Source organism: Macaca thibetana, chromosome 3 (genome assembly GCF_024542745.1).
Source record: "Macaca thibetana thibetana isolate TM-01 chromosome 3, ASM2454274v1, whole genome shotgun sequence".
NCBI lineage: Eukaryota > Metazoa > Chordata > Mammalia > Primates > Cercopithecidae > Macaca > Macaca thibetana.
In genome coordinates, this window is record NC_065580.1 from 151778111 (window position 1) to 151789141 (window position 11031).

The following is an 11031-nucleotide window of genomic DNA, read 5'->3' on the forward strand; positions in this document are numbered from 1 at the left end:
CCGACTCTGAGGCCAGTGCAGTGCGGGGTGAGGCTGCCCAGAAACTCCTGGGAGCCCCCACAGGCAGACACCGAGGGAGGGAACCGTTCCCAGCCACGGCTTTCTTGGCACGACATAAACCAAGAAGCCTTTGAAGCCTGCAAGACCCAGGACCTTCTCCAGTCAAAGGCCGCTGACATCTGCTCCGTCCGTGGAGGAACCAGACCCACAGGTCACAGAAACCACAGCCAAACATTTGAAATGATGAAACTCTTCCCCACCAGTTCATTATGTCTCCAGGGCAGGGCCCTAGAAGTAGAATTCCCTGGTTGAAAAGACGACATCTTTAAAAACTGTCACGTAAGAACAACCCTGTCCTTCCCATGCCCGCCAGCGCCGGGAGCCGCCTGCCTCACTCACTCATCCCCACACCGAAGGCTCCAGAGTAGTTCCAGGCGCTGGGGATCCATCGCAGCAAAGCAGCGGGGAAATCCCTGCCGTGCGAACACACATTCCAGTAAGAGACGAGGAGACAGGCTGCTGGGTGCTGGTTAGGAAAGTGAAGGGGGTTGTCAGAGGGGCCTTGCTGAGAAGACCCCGAGAAAAGACTGGAGGAGGCCAGGAGCGAGGGAGGCCTGCGTGGCCCGGGGAACAGCATCGCAGGCAGAGGGAACGGCGAGGCAAAGGTGAGTCAGGTGTGTGCCCGGTGTTCCAGGATGGAGAGTCCATGTAGCCAGAGGGTGGGGAGGGAGGAGAGGACCTCAGGGCGGGACGTGGGTGAGTTGGGAGCCACCCTGGCGGGTCTGCCAGATCCTAACAGGGTTACCAATCTTCTGGCTCAAAAGCCAGCTGTCGGCCAGAGAGCAAGCTTTGGGGGCTGCAAGAGGGGTGACATTGGTGTCTCCGCCCAGCTCAGGTGGGACAGGCCGGCCTGGCTAACCCTGGGGTTTCTCGTCTGTCTGAGCATCGTCCCCACCACCTTACACGTCGGATGCACGTGTGGACAGTGATGACTGGTGGGCCTTTGTGGGGTCTGTGCTCTGCACAGGGGCTTGGTGGTGAGGGAAGATGCGGGGACGGAAGGGAACCTGCTGTTGGTGAGAACGCGCCCAGGACACCTGATAGTCTCTCATCTCAGTCCTGCTGAGCCGCCCCTCCTGGCTGCTCCCACACACCGCAGGGCCCTGGACTCACGTGGACAGGAAGACGGCAGCACCCGCCACGGAGGGGAATGGCCCAAGTCTGTCAATGCTCTCCAGGTAGCAGCTTGTTGACTGGGTCATGGCTGACCCAGTAAAGCAGTGGCAGAAGCCAGCGGTTGAGGGCACGTCTCAGGTTTACCTGCACTTGCTGGGAACTGGTTTTTGTTCCTCCAGGGGCCCCGCGGGGTGGTTTCCAGTCTCTGAATCACCTAGGACTCCAGACGGCCTCCTCTTACACCATGGGCGGACGCTAAGGGGGTTGTTGGAGGCTTGAGAGATGCAAAGAAGGGAGCCTGCTGGATCCAGAATCCCCACTGTGTCTCCTCCTCGGTGTCCAGAGGATCAGCTGTGTACGTACACAGACACACACATGCACAGACACACGGATGCACAGACACAGTGACAGACACACAAGCACACAGACACATAGACACACACACAGATGCACCAACACACAGATACACACTGACACACACACACAGTGACACACACACAGATGCACAGACACACAGACAGACACATAAATGCACCAACGCATAGACACACACACAAAGTGACAGACACACACAGACACAGATGCACTGACACACAGATACAGACAGACTCACAGACACGGACACACTGACACAGATGCACAGACACACACAAATACCACACATGGGCACACACATGGTCCTGAAATTTAGGGAATTCTAAGAAAGATTTTTAAATGTTTAGTTTATTATTTTATTATTTTCAAATAGAGTTTTGTTCATGTAAAATCTAAAAGTGGCTTTAGGGCGATTTGGGTTTTATAAATAATCCTCACTGTAAATAGTTTCAGGACAACATGAGAGGAGGCAGCAGCCCCTGCCCCGGCCCTCCCCCTGCCCGCTCTCAGCCCCTGCCCCGGCCCTCCCCCTGCCCGCTCTCAGCCCCTGCCCCGGCCCTCCCTCTGGCCCCTCTCAGCCCCTGCCCCGGCCCTCCCTCTGCCCGCTCTCAGCCCCTGCCCCGGCCCTCCCCCTGCCTGCTCTCAGCCCCTGCCCCTGCCCCCTGCTCTTCCCCCTGCCTGCTCTCCGGATAGTCGGCCCCCGAGGATGGGTGCCTGGCCTGCCAGTGATTCCTCCTTCACTTAGGTTCCTCCTGATGTCCTGCGGGGGCCACCCCCCACCTGACCTGCCGCATGCGTCCCCTCCCTCACTGCCCACTCTTGGCTAAATCCACAGGCACTGCTTGTCACGGCTGGGCCCTGTACACACAGCATTCCCCTAATCATCCTGCCCAACTCAGCCCTCTGGAGGCTCAGGCTCCTCCTCCCAGGACACGACCCCCGCCCTCTGCCGCACTCCACAGCGTGTGAGAGGGCCAGACCCATTCCCCACGTCTCCCCACGGGGCAACCCCTTGGTGGGCTGTGGGCCTCCCAGCCTGGGTGGTCCTGGCCCTGCCCTTAGCCAGCCTGGCCTCCCTGGGCCACCCTGTGCTGAGCGGCCGCCCCCACCAAGGCTGAAGCTGCCCCCGGGCTGACCTTCTTCTGCCTTCGGAGCAGGTTCCCGCTGGCTCACCGGGTATGGCCCATGGGGACAGTGGGAACCGGGGATCTCAGCATTCCTTCCAAAGATGCACAGCCCAGACTAGAATGAGGTGCTCATCTCCAGGGCAAAATTAAAGCAGAGAGCAGGAGGGTTCCAAAAACTCACTCATCAGAAAAGTGATATTTTAATGCAATACTTTTCAAAATCAAGAGTAATGCAAAAAATATCCATGACAAAAAAACAAAATAAAAAAGGACATTCTTCTTTTCAAAAGAAGTCTTGTTTCTTTCCAGTTCATTTTCCAGAAGTCTGAGGTGGTTCGGGCCGCCGTGGGTCCCTTCCCATCCTCTGCCCCTATGTGGGGCTGTGCTGTGGATGGAAGCTTCTCGCCAAAGCCTGGCAGCTCCACCCTGAAGGCCCCTCAGGTTCCTGGAGCGGCTCCACCTCCCCTCCCCTTTCCCACAACCCCTCCCTACCCATCTTGAGACCCTCCACCCTAGCAGAGGCCCCACCTCGGAGTTCCTGACCTGATGGGAGTCCACCCCCTCCCCCGCCTCAGCCAGGGCCCCCCCGCCCCCAGTTTCACCCAGAGACCGCACTCTGCCCCGTGAGGGTCCTTCCACCTGGGGCTGAGAAGGAGGACACCAGGCAGTGTTTGAGGAGCCCCCTTCTGTGGAGACCTTCCGGTGGTTATGTTGGGTGAAAAGAAGGAAAACGGCTGTGAAGAAGCCAGTCGGCTGTCCAGTGCCAAGCCCTGTGCCGAGCCCTGACTGCCCTGCACTCTTGAGGCCCTGGGCCCTGACCACCCTCCACCCTGAGGCCCTGGGCCCTGACCACCCTCCACCCTGAGGCCCTGAGCCCTGACCATCCTTCACCCTGAGGCCCTGGGCCCTGACCACCCTCCACCCTGAGGCCCTGGGCCCTGACCACCCTCCACCCTGAGGCCCTGGGCCCTGACCACCCTCCACCCTGAGGCCCTGGGCTCTGACCATCCTCCACCCTGAGGCCCTGAACGTTGACCACCCTCCACCCTGAGGCCCTGAACATTGACCACCCTCCACCCTGAGGCCCTGAACGTTGACCATCCTTCACCCTGAGGCCCTGAGCCCTGACCATCCTTCACCCTGAGGCCCTGAGCCCTGACCATCCTTCACCCTGAGGCCCTGAACGTTGACCACCCTCCACCCTGAGGCCCTGAACGTTGACCACCCTCCACCCTGAGGCCCTGAACGTTGACCATCCTCCACCCTGAGGCCCTGAACGTTGACCATCCTCCACCCTGAGGCCCTGAACGTTGACCATCCTTCACCCTGAGGCCCTGAGCCCTGACCATCCTTCACCCTGAGGCCCTGAACGTTGACCATCCTCCACCCTGAGGCCCTGAACGTTGACCATCCTCCACCCTGAGGCCCTGAACGTTGACCATCCTCCACCCTGAGGCCCTGAACGTTGACCATCCTCCACCCTGAGGCCCTGAACGTTGACCATCCTCCACCCTGAGGCCCTGAACGTTGACCATCCTCCACCCTGAGGCCCTGAACGTTGACCATCCTCCACCCTGAGGCCCTGAACGTTGACCATCCTCCACCCTGAGGTCCTGAGCCCTGACCATCTTTAACCCTGAGGCCCTGGACCCTGACACCCCTCCATCCTGAGGCCCTGAGCCCTGACCCCCCTCCACCCTGAGGCCCTGGTCCCCAGCCTGGCTGGGCCCCAGAGCAGTGAGCAGGGCAGCAGGGCGGAGTGAGCAGGTCCCCTCAGGTGACCATCAGGTGATGCCTGGTCCTGGGCACCCTGCACCCACTGTGCTTGGCCAGTGGCCCCTCCACTCAGCGCTCCCAGGGGCCTGGGCTGACCCCGGCTGCCCTAACCGTGTTCGTGTATGGCACCTGAGGGCTCAGGCCAGGCAAGTGTCTACCAAGGGCAGCAAATACTGGGGCACCTGGCCCGAGGCCACAGGGACAAGCAGCCTCCCGCAGAGCCTGGCATGTGGGGGTTTGAACGCTCTCATCTCCCTGTTTAATGATTTCCTCAGCAAACACATCCTCAGAATTGCTCAAGGCTGAGGTCACTGTTCAGCTCGGCTTCCCAGGAGCCTGTGAAGACATTTGAAAAAGGGTCCACTGAAAACAGCACGGGCTGGGCTGCCAGCAACTTGGTAGGTGGGAGGGCAACTTCCAAAAAGCCCTCCAGTCAGAAAACAAAATGGCAAAAGACGTCTCCTCTGGGGGCCTGGTCCGTGACAGATGCACCTTTGAAATCCTGGGCCAGGTGTCTGTCCATCTGGGGCCAGACGAGCGCTGAATTCTCCAAGAGAAGGTGGGGTTCGGACGCTGCACCCGTCCCTGGCGGAATTCCAGGTGGAGCTGGGAAAGGCATTGCTCCCACCCACAAGAAAAAAGCTACAACAACTACATGTCAACAGCGCGTGACCAGTCCAGGAGCCCGGAACCAATCTGGAAGAGGCAGGTTCCTCTGCGGGTAGGACCCTGGGCAGGTGCCAGGCCAGGACACCGTGTCAGCTGGTGAGAAATGTGAGCTGGGGATGGTCAGCAGACTGCGGCCTGGGGTGGCTGCTGGGCGGGGTGGAGATAGGGAATCCCCCCAGGCTCTTCCCACAGTACTGGCTGAGGGGTGGCACCCTCCGGGACCACGGAGCCCAGGGAGGCCTGGGGTACCGGGATGTGGGTACGTGTGCTGTGAGCAGTGCACCTGGAGGAAGGGCTGGAGAACTCTGAGCAACCTGAGCCCAGGCCCATGGCGGAGGATGTCCCTCTGGGCTCTGCAGTGGGCAAGACCAGGAGAGCTGGGAGGGACAGGTCTCTCTCCAGCCCCTCGGGAAGTGAAGCCCCAGGGCCAGGCAGAGATAAGCACAGGTGTGTCTGGAGCAGCCTGAGGGTGGCCGTGGCCACAGCAGACATCAAGCCAGGGGACTCCAGCGGGGCTGGGCTCAGGCCCATGGTAAAGGCAGGCAGAGGGTGGGGGCTGTTACGGGCTGAGTGGTGTCCCCCAGATCCATGCATCAAAGCCCTAATGGCCAGGACCCCAAAAGGTGACTGTATTTGGAGACAGCTTTTAAAGAGGTGATTAAAGTAAAATTCATTCCTTAGGGCAGGCCCTGATCCAGCCTGTCTGGGGTCCTTCTAAGGGGAAGGGAGGACACAGACACACGGAGGGACCACCCTGCGAGGACCCAGGGAAGAGACGCCGCCCACAAGCCAAGGAGAGGCCTTGGGAGGAACCAGGCCTGCCACACCGGGACCTGGGACGTCCAGCCTCCAGGACGGAGAGAAATAACGGTCTGCTGTGGAAGCTGCAGCAGAAAACTTAAAAGCTTGAACAGGCTGCTCTGCTGCCGCCATGAGAGACGTTTCCCTGCGAGGCTGGGCAACTCCTCCACTGCTGGTGGACGGAAAATGGGGTGGCCTCCATGTGCCTGGTTTATCCCGGAGAGGGGAGGACCTGGGTACGCGCAAGCATGCAGCCTGTGTGGCAGCGTCCACCGCGGAAATGTCAGGAGCGTGACGGCTGGAAAGGACCCGGGGTGCCGCCCTGGTAATGGGGTGACAGACGGGAGCATCTGAGGCAGGAGGCGGGGCTCAGATACTGGACCACATGGAGGACCGGCTAACACAGGGCGGGGCGGAGGCAGCTTTCCATGAGACACGCCCTCCAGTGTTCCATGTCAATTAACGGTTGCCATGGCAATACCTGGGTGCTACTGCCCCTTTCCATGGCAACCATCCCACCACCCAAGAGTTACTCCTCCTTCCCTAGAAGGAGCACCCACCCCACGCAAGGACTGTGCCAGGGCGGGGTCCAAGAGGCGTGGGGCTGTCTGTGGCCTTGACGGCCTCGTGGGCACAGTGCAGACTTGGACATGGGCGGCAGGGCCGGGCGCTCGGAGCTGAGAACGGGTCCAGGAGATGCTGACACCAGCTAAGCTCCTGCTGTGAGACCCCCACCCTATCTGATGGCCTCACCCTCAGGGACAGCCTGCAAGTTCAGCGACGATGTCTCCATTTCACAGATGAAAAGGCTGAGGCTTGGTGCCAAGGGCTTCCCACATATCTGGGAGTGAGCGCTGTCCTCAGACCAAGCCACTCTGGGTCCCTGGGAACTCGCTCCATCCTGTGGGTCAAGAGTTTCCCTGCGAGTCCCCAGATCCCCTTAGAGCCAGACTCAAACAGCAGCTTGGCACCAACACCTCCCCTGACTGCACAAAGAGAACGGCCGCTGTCCCAGAACCCACCCACCTCAATGCCCTGCACTGCTGCACACCCAGCCCTGCAGGCGGCAGCCCCAGGCACAACAGACACCTCCTCACACACCTCCAGGTCCCCAGCATGGCGCAGCCTCCAAGCACCTGACCACTGTGCCAGCTTCCGGTCCGCCTGGCCCAGGCCCACTCCCCTGGACTCACACCCCAGGCCTCCCGTCTGCAGGCCCAGATCCTTCCACAGCCCTCCCAGCTAAGGACACACCCCAGGCCTCGCAGGGTCTACTGGTCTCCACCCGCACCCACAAAGGTCTCTGCATCTCTGCCCGGCAGCCTCCTTCCCGCAGCTCCACCTCCGCCTCGGGACACTTGCCCAGTGTCCCCTCTGTCCCTCCACTCTCCCCTGGGTCTCCACACCCCCAGTGTCACCTCAACACCCCCTCGCTGATCTGCCGTCCAGCCACATCCGCACCATCAGCACCACCCTTACGCCACTGTGTGGGTCTCTCCCTTGGGTCTCTGCCCTGGCCGCCCCCAGGGCCTCTTCCTTGAGAGCAGGGCAGGTTCTGTGTGTTTCTTCCCCATGGTCTATCCCCAGCACCAAGCGCAGCACCTGCCACACAGCAGGTGCTTCCCAAATAGAGTGGGGCGGGATTTACACCGTTTGACTCCTCAGGCCACCTCTTTCCATTGCACACAGAAGGGGAGGAGTCGTTGTCACCCAGGCAGTCAGGGGAGGCTTCCTGGAAGAGGTGATCGGGGAACTGGGCTTTGAAGGATGAGGATGCCCACACCTCACCAGGCAGCAAAGCCCGGAGGTAGCAATGCAGCCTGCGAGCTGTGCCAGGGTGAATGCCGGTGGAACGTTAGAGTCAGCTCCAGCCAGGGTGGGGCAGGAGGGAGAGAGGAGAAAAGGAGGAGGAGGTATCAGGAAGGGCCAGCGGGGGCCTCCACACCCAGCCACAGAGTGTGGGGCTGTCCCGTGAACACTGGGCATTGTCAGGGTGACTAAGAGATGACCAGCGCGGTGGTATCGGGGAAGCCCAAGGCCAGGACGTAGGGGGACCCGGGGCCCCGAACACACAGCTGCAGCACGTCTGGGGCAGATCGATGGGACCGTATGGGCCGGGGCAGACACCGGGCGCCGGGTCAGGCAGTGACCTCTGACAGTGCGTCCCCACGGCTCATGCGCACATGGTTCAGTGCTTTGAGGGACGTTGGGTGATGCTGTGGGGGCAGGAGCAGGGAAGTGGACCCGAGTCCCACCCGGGCGTGTGGCGAGCCTCCTGCGTGCATTCTTCCGGAAGCTTCCCCAAGGTGTCCGTACATGTTTTTCTCTGGAAGTTCTCATCCTCTGCACCTCAGCGGCTGACTGGGGCCCATGCTGCAGCCTGGGGAGGTGCAACCCCCAAGGACCCCCAAGGACGAGCCGGCCAGACGGTCCCGAGGGCCACAGCTGGAGGAGGGTCTTCTGGGCTTGGGCTGGGGACAAAGCCCCTCTGTGCCTTCCTGGCCGAGGCCCCATGGAGGACAGAGCTCCTTTCAAGGCCGCCCTGATCCTCCACAGTGAAGGCTGACTGGGCCTCGGGGATCCTGGGGCAACACCCTGTGGTCAACACCACGGACTGATTCGAAATAGCTGGCAAAGGCGCCAGGGCCCTGCGTCGTAGGGGGTGGTTTCGGCCTTTTCTAATCTGGGCTCTGACTCAGTTACCAACAGAGTGGCCCGGAGCCTCCCAGGGGGCTGGTTAACCCCCCAACCCGATCCAAGGGCCCAGAGCCTCCTGGGGGCTGGTTAACCCCCCAACCCGATCCAAGGGCCCAGAGCCTCCCAGGGGGCTGGTTAACACCCACCCCCAACCCTGATACAAGGGCCCAGAGCCTCCCAGGGGGCTGGTTAACCCCCCAACCCCAAAACAAGGGCCCAGAGCCTCCCAGGGGGCTGGTTAACACCCCCCCCAACCCTGATACAAGGGCCCGGAGCCTCTCAGGGGGCTGGTTAACACCCCCAACCCGATACAAGGGCCCAGAGCCTCCCAGGGGGCTGGTTAACACCCCAACCCCAAAACAAGGGCCCAGAGCCTCCCAGGGGGCTGGTTAACACCCCCCCCAACCCTGATACAAGGGCCCAGAGCCTCTCAGGGGGCTGGTTAACACCCCCAACCCCGATACAAGGGCCCAGAGCCTCCTGGGGGTACTGGTTAACCCCCCAACCCAATACAAGGGCCCAGAGCCTCCTGGGGGCTGGTTAACCCCCCAACCCCAAAACAAGGGCCCAGAGCCTCCCAGGGGGCTGGTTAACACCCCCCCCAACCCTGATACAAGGGCCCAGAGCCTCTCAGGGGGCTGGTTAACACCCCCAACCCCGATACAAGGGCCCAGAGCCTCCCAGGGGGCTGGTTAACCCCCCAACCCCAAAACAAGGGCCCAGAGCCTCCCAGGGGGCTGGTTAACAACCCCCCCAACCCTGATACAAGGGCCCAGAGCCTCCCAGGGGGCTGGTTAACACCCCCCCAACCCTGATACAAGGGCCCAGAGCCTCCCAGGGGGCTGGTTAACACCCCCCCCCAACCCTGATACAAGGGCCCAGAGCCTCTCAGGGGGCTGGTTAACACCCCCAACCCCGATACAAGGGCCCAGAGCCTCCTGGGGGTACTGGTTAACACCCCCAACCCGATACAAGGGCCCAGAACCTCCCAGGGGGCTGGTTAACCCCCCAACCCCAAAACAAGGGCCCAGAGCCTCCCAGGGGGCTGGTTAACACCCCCCCCCCAACCCTGATACAAGGGCCCAGAGCCTCTCAGGGGGCTGGTTAACACCCCCAACCCCGATACAAGGGCCCAGAGCCTCCTGGGGGTACTGGTTAACCCCCCCAACCCAATACAAGGGCCCAGAGCCTCCTGGGGGCTGGTTAACCCCCCAACCCCAAAACAAGGGCCCAGAGCCTCCCAGGGGGCTGGTTAACACCGCCCCCAACCCTGATACAAGGGCCCAGAGCCTCTCAGGGGGCTGGTTAACACCCCCAACCCCGATACAAGGGCCCAGAGCCTCCCAGGGGGCTGGTTAACCCCCCAACCCCAAAACAAGGGCCCAGAGCCTCCCAGGGGGCTGGTTAACAACCCCCCCAACCCTGATACAAGGGCCCAGAGCCTCCCAGGGGGCTGGTTAACACCCCCCCAACCCTGATACAAGGGCCCAGAGCCTCCCAGGGGGCTGGTTAACACCCCCCCCAACCCTGATACAAGGGCCCAGAGCCTCTCAGGGGGCTGGTTAACACCCCCAACCCCGATACAAGGGCCCAGAGCCTCCTGGGGGTACTGGTTAACACCCCCAACCCGATACAAGGGCCCAGAGCCTCCCAGGGGGCTGGTTAACCCCCCAACCCCAAAACAAGGGCCCAGAGCCTCCCAGGGGGCTGGTTAACACCCCCCCCAACCCTGATACAAGGGCCCAGAGCCTCCCAGGGGGCTGGTTAACAGCCCCCCAACCCTGATACAAGGGCCCAGAGCCTCTCAGGGGGCTGGTTAACACCCCCAACCCCGATACAAGGGCCCAGAGCCTCCTGGGGGTACTGGTTAACACCCCCAACCCGATACAAGGGCCCAGAGCCTCCCAGGGCTGGTTAACACCCCCCAACCCTGATACAAGGGCCCAGAGCCTCCCGGGGCTTTGCCAACTCCATGTGAAGATGACTTCAAGGCAGGGGCCATGTGGGATGAGCCCGCATGGCAGGGGAGTGGCAGCCAAGGCCGAGACACAGACAAGCGCAGGGTCCAAGGAGACAGTGGTTCAGCCAGGCCCCTCAGAGGGCAGATGAGGGCCACAGCACAGCCCACAGGGACCACAGCCCACGGAACCTCAGCCCACAGAACCTCAGCCCACGGAACCACAGCCCACAGAACCACAGCCCACAGAACCACAGCCCGTGGAGGGACCACAGCCCACTGGGACCACTGCCATGGAGCAAGGTTGGTGTCAGACAGCCAGGTGGAACCAGGTTGTGGACACGCCCGATGCACCGTGCACCTTGCTCCTGGGATGCAGGCACAGCAGTCTCAACCCTCTCGGGGGCCCAGCCTGGAGTCTGCTGCTCACTGAGGCTGCTCAGGAATCCCAGG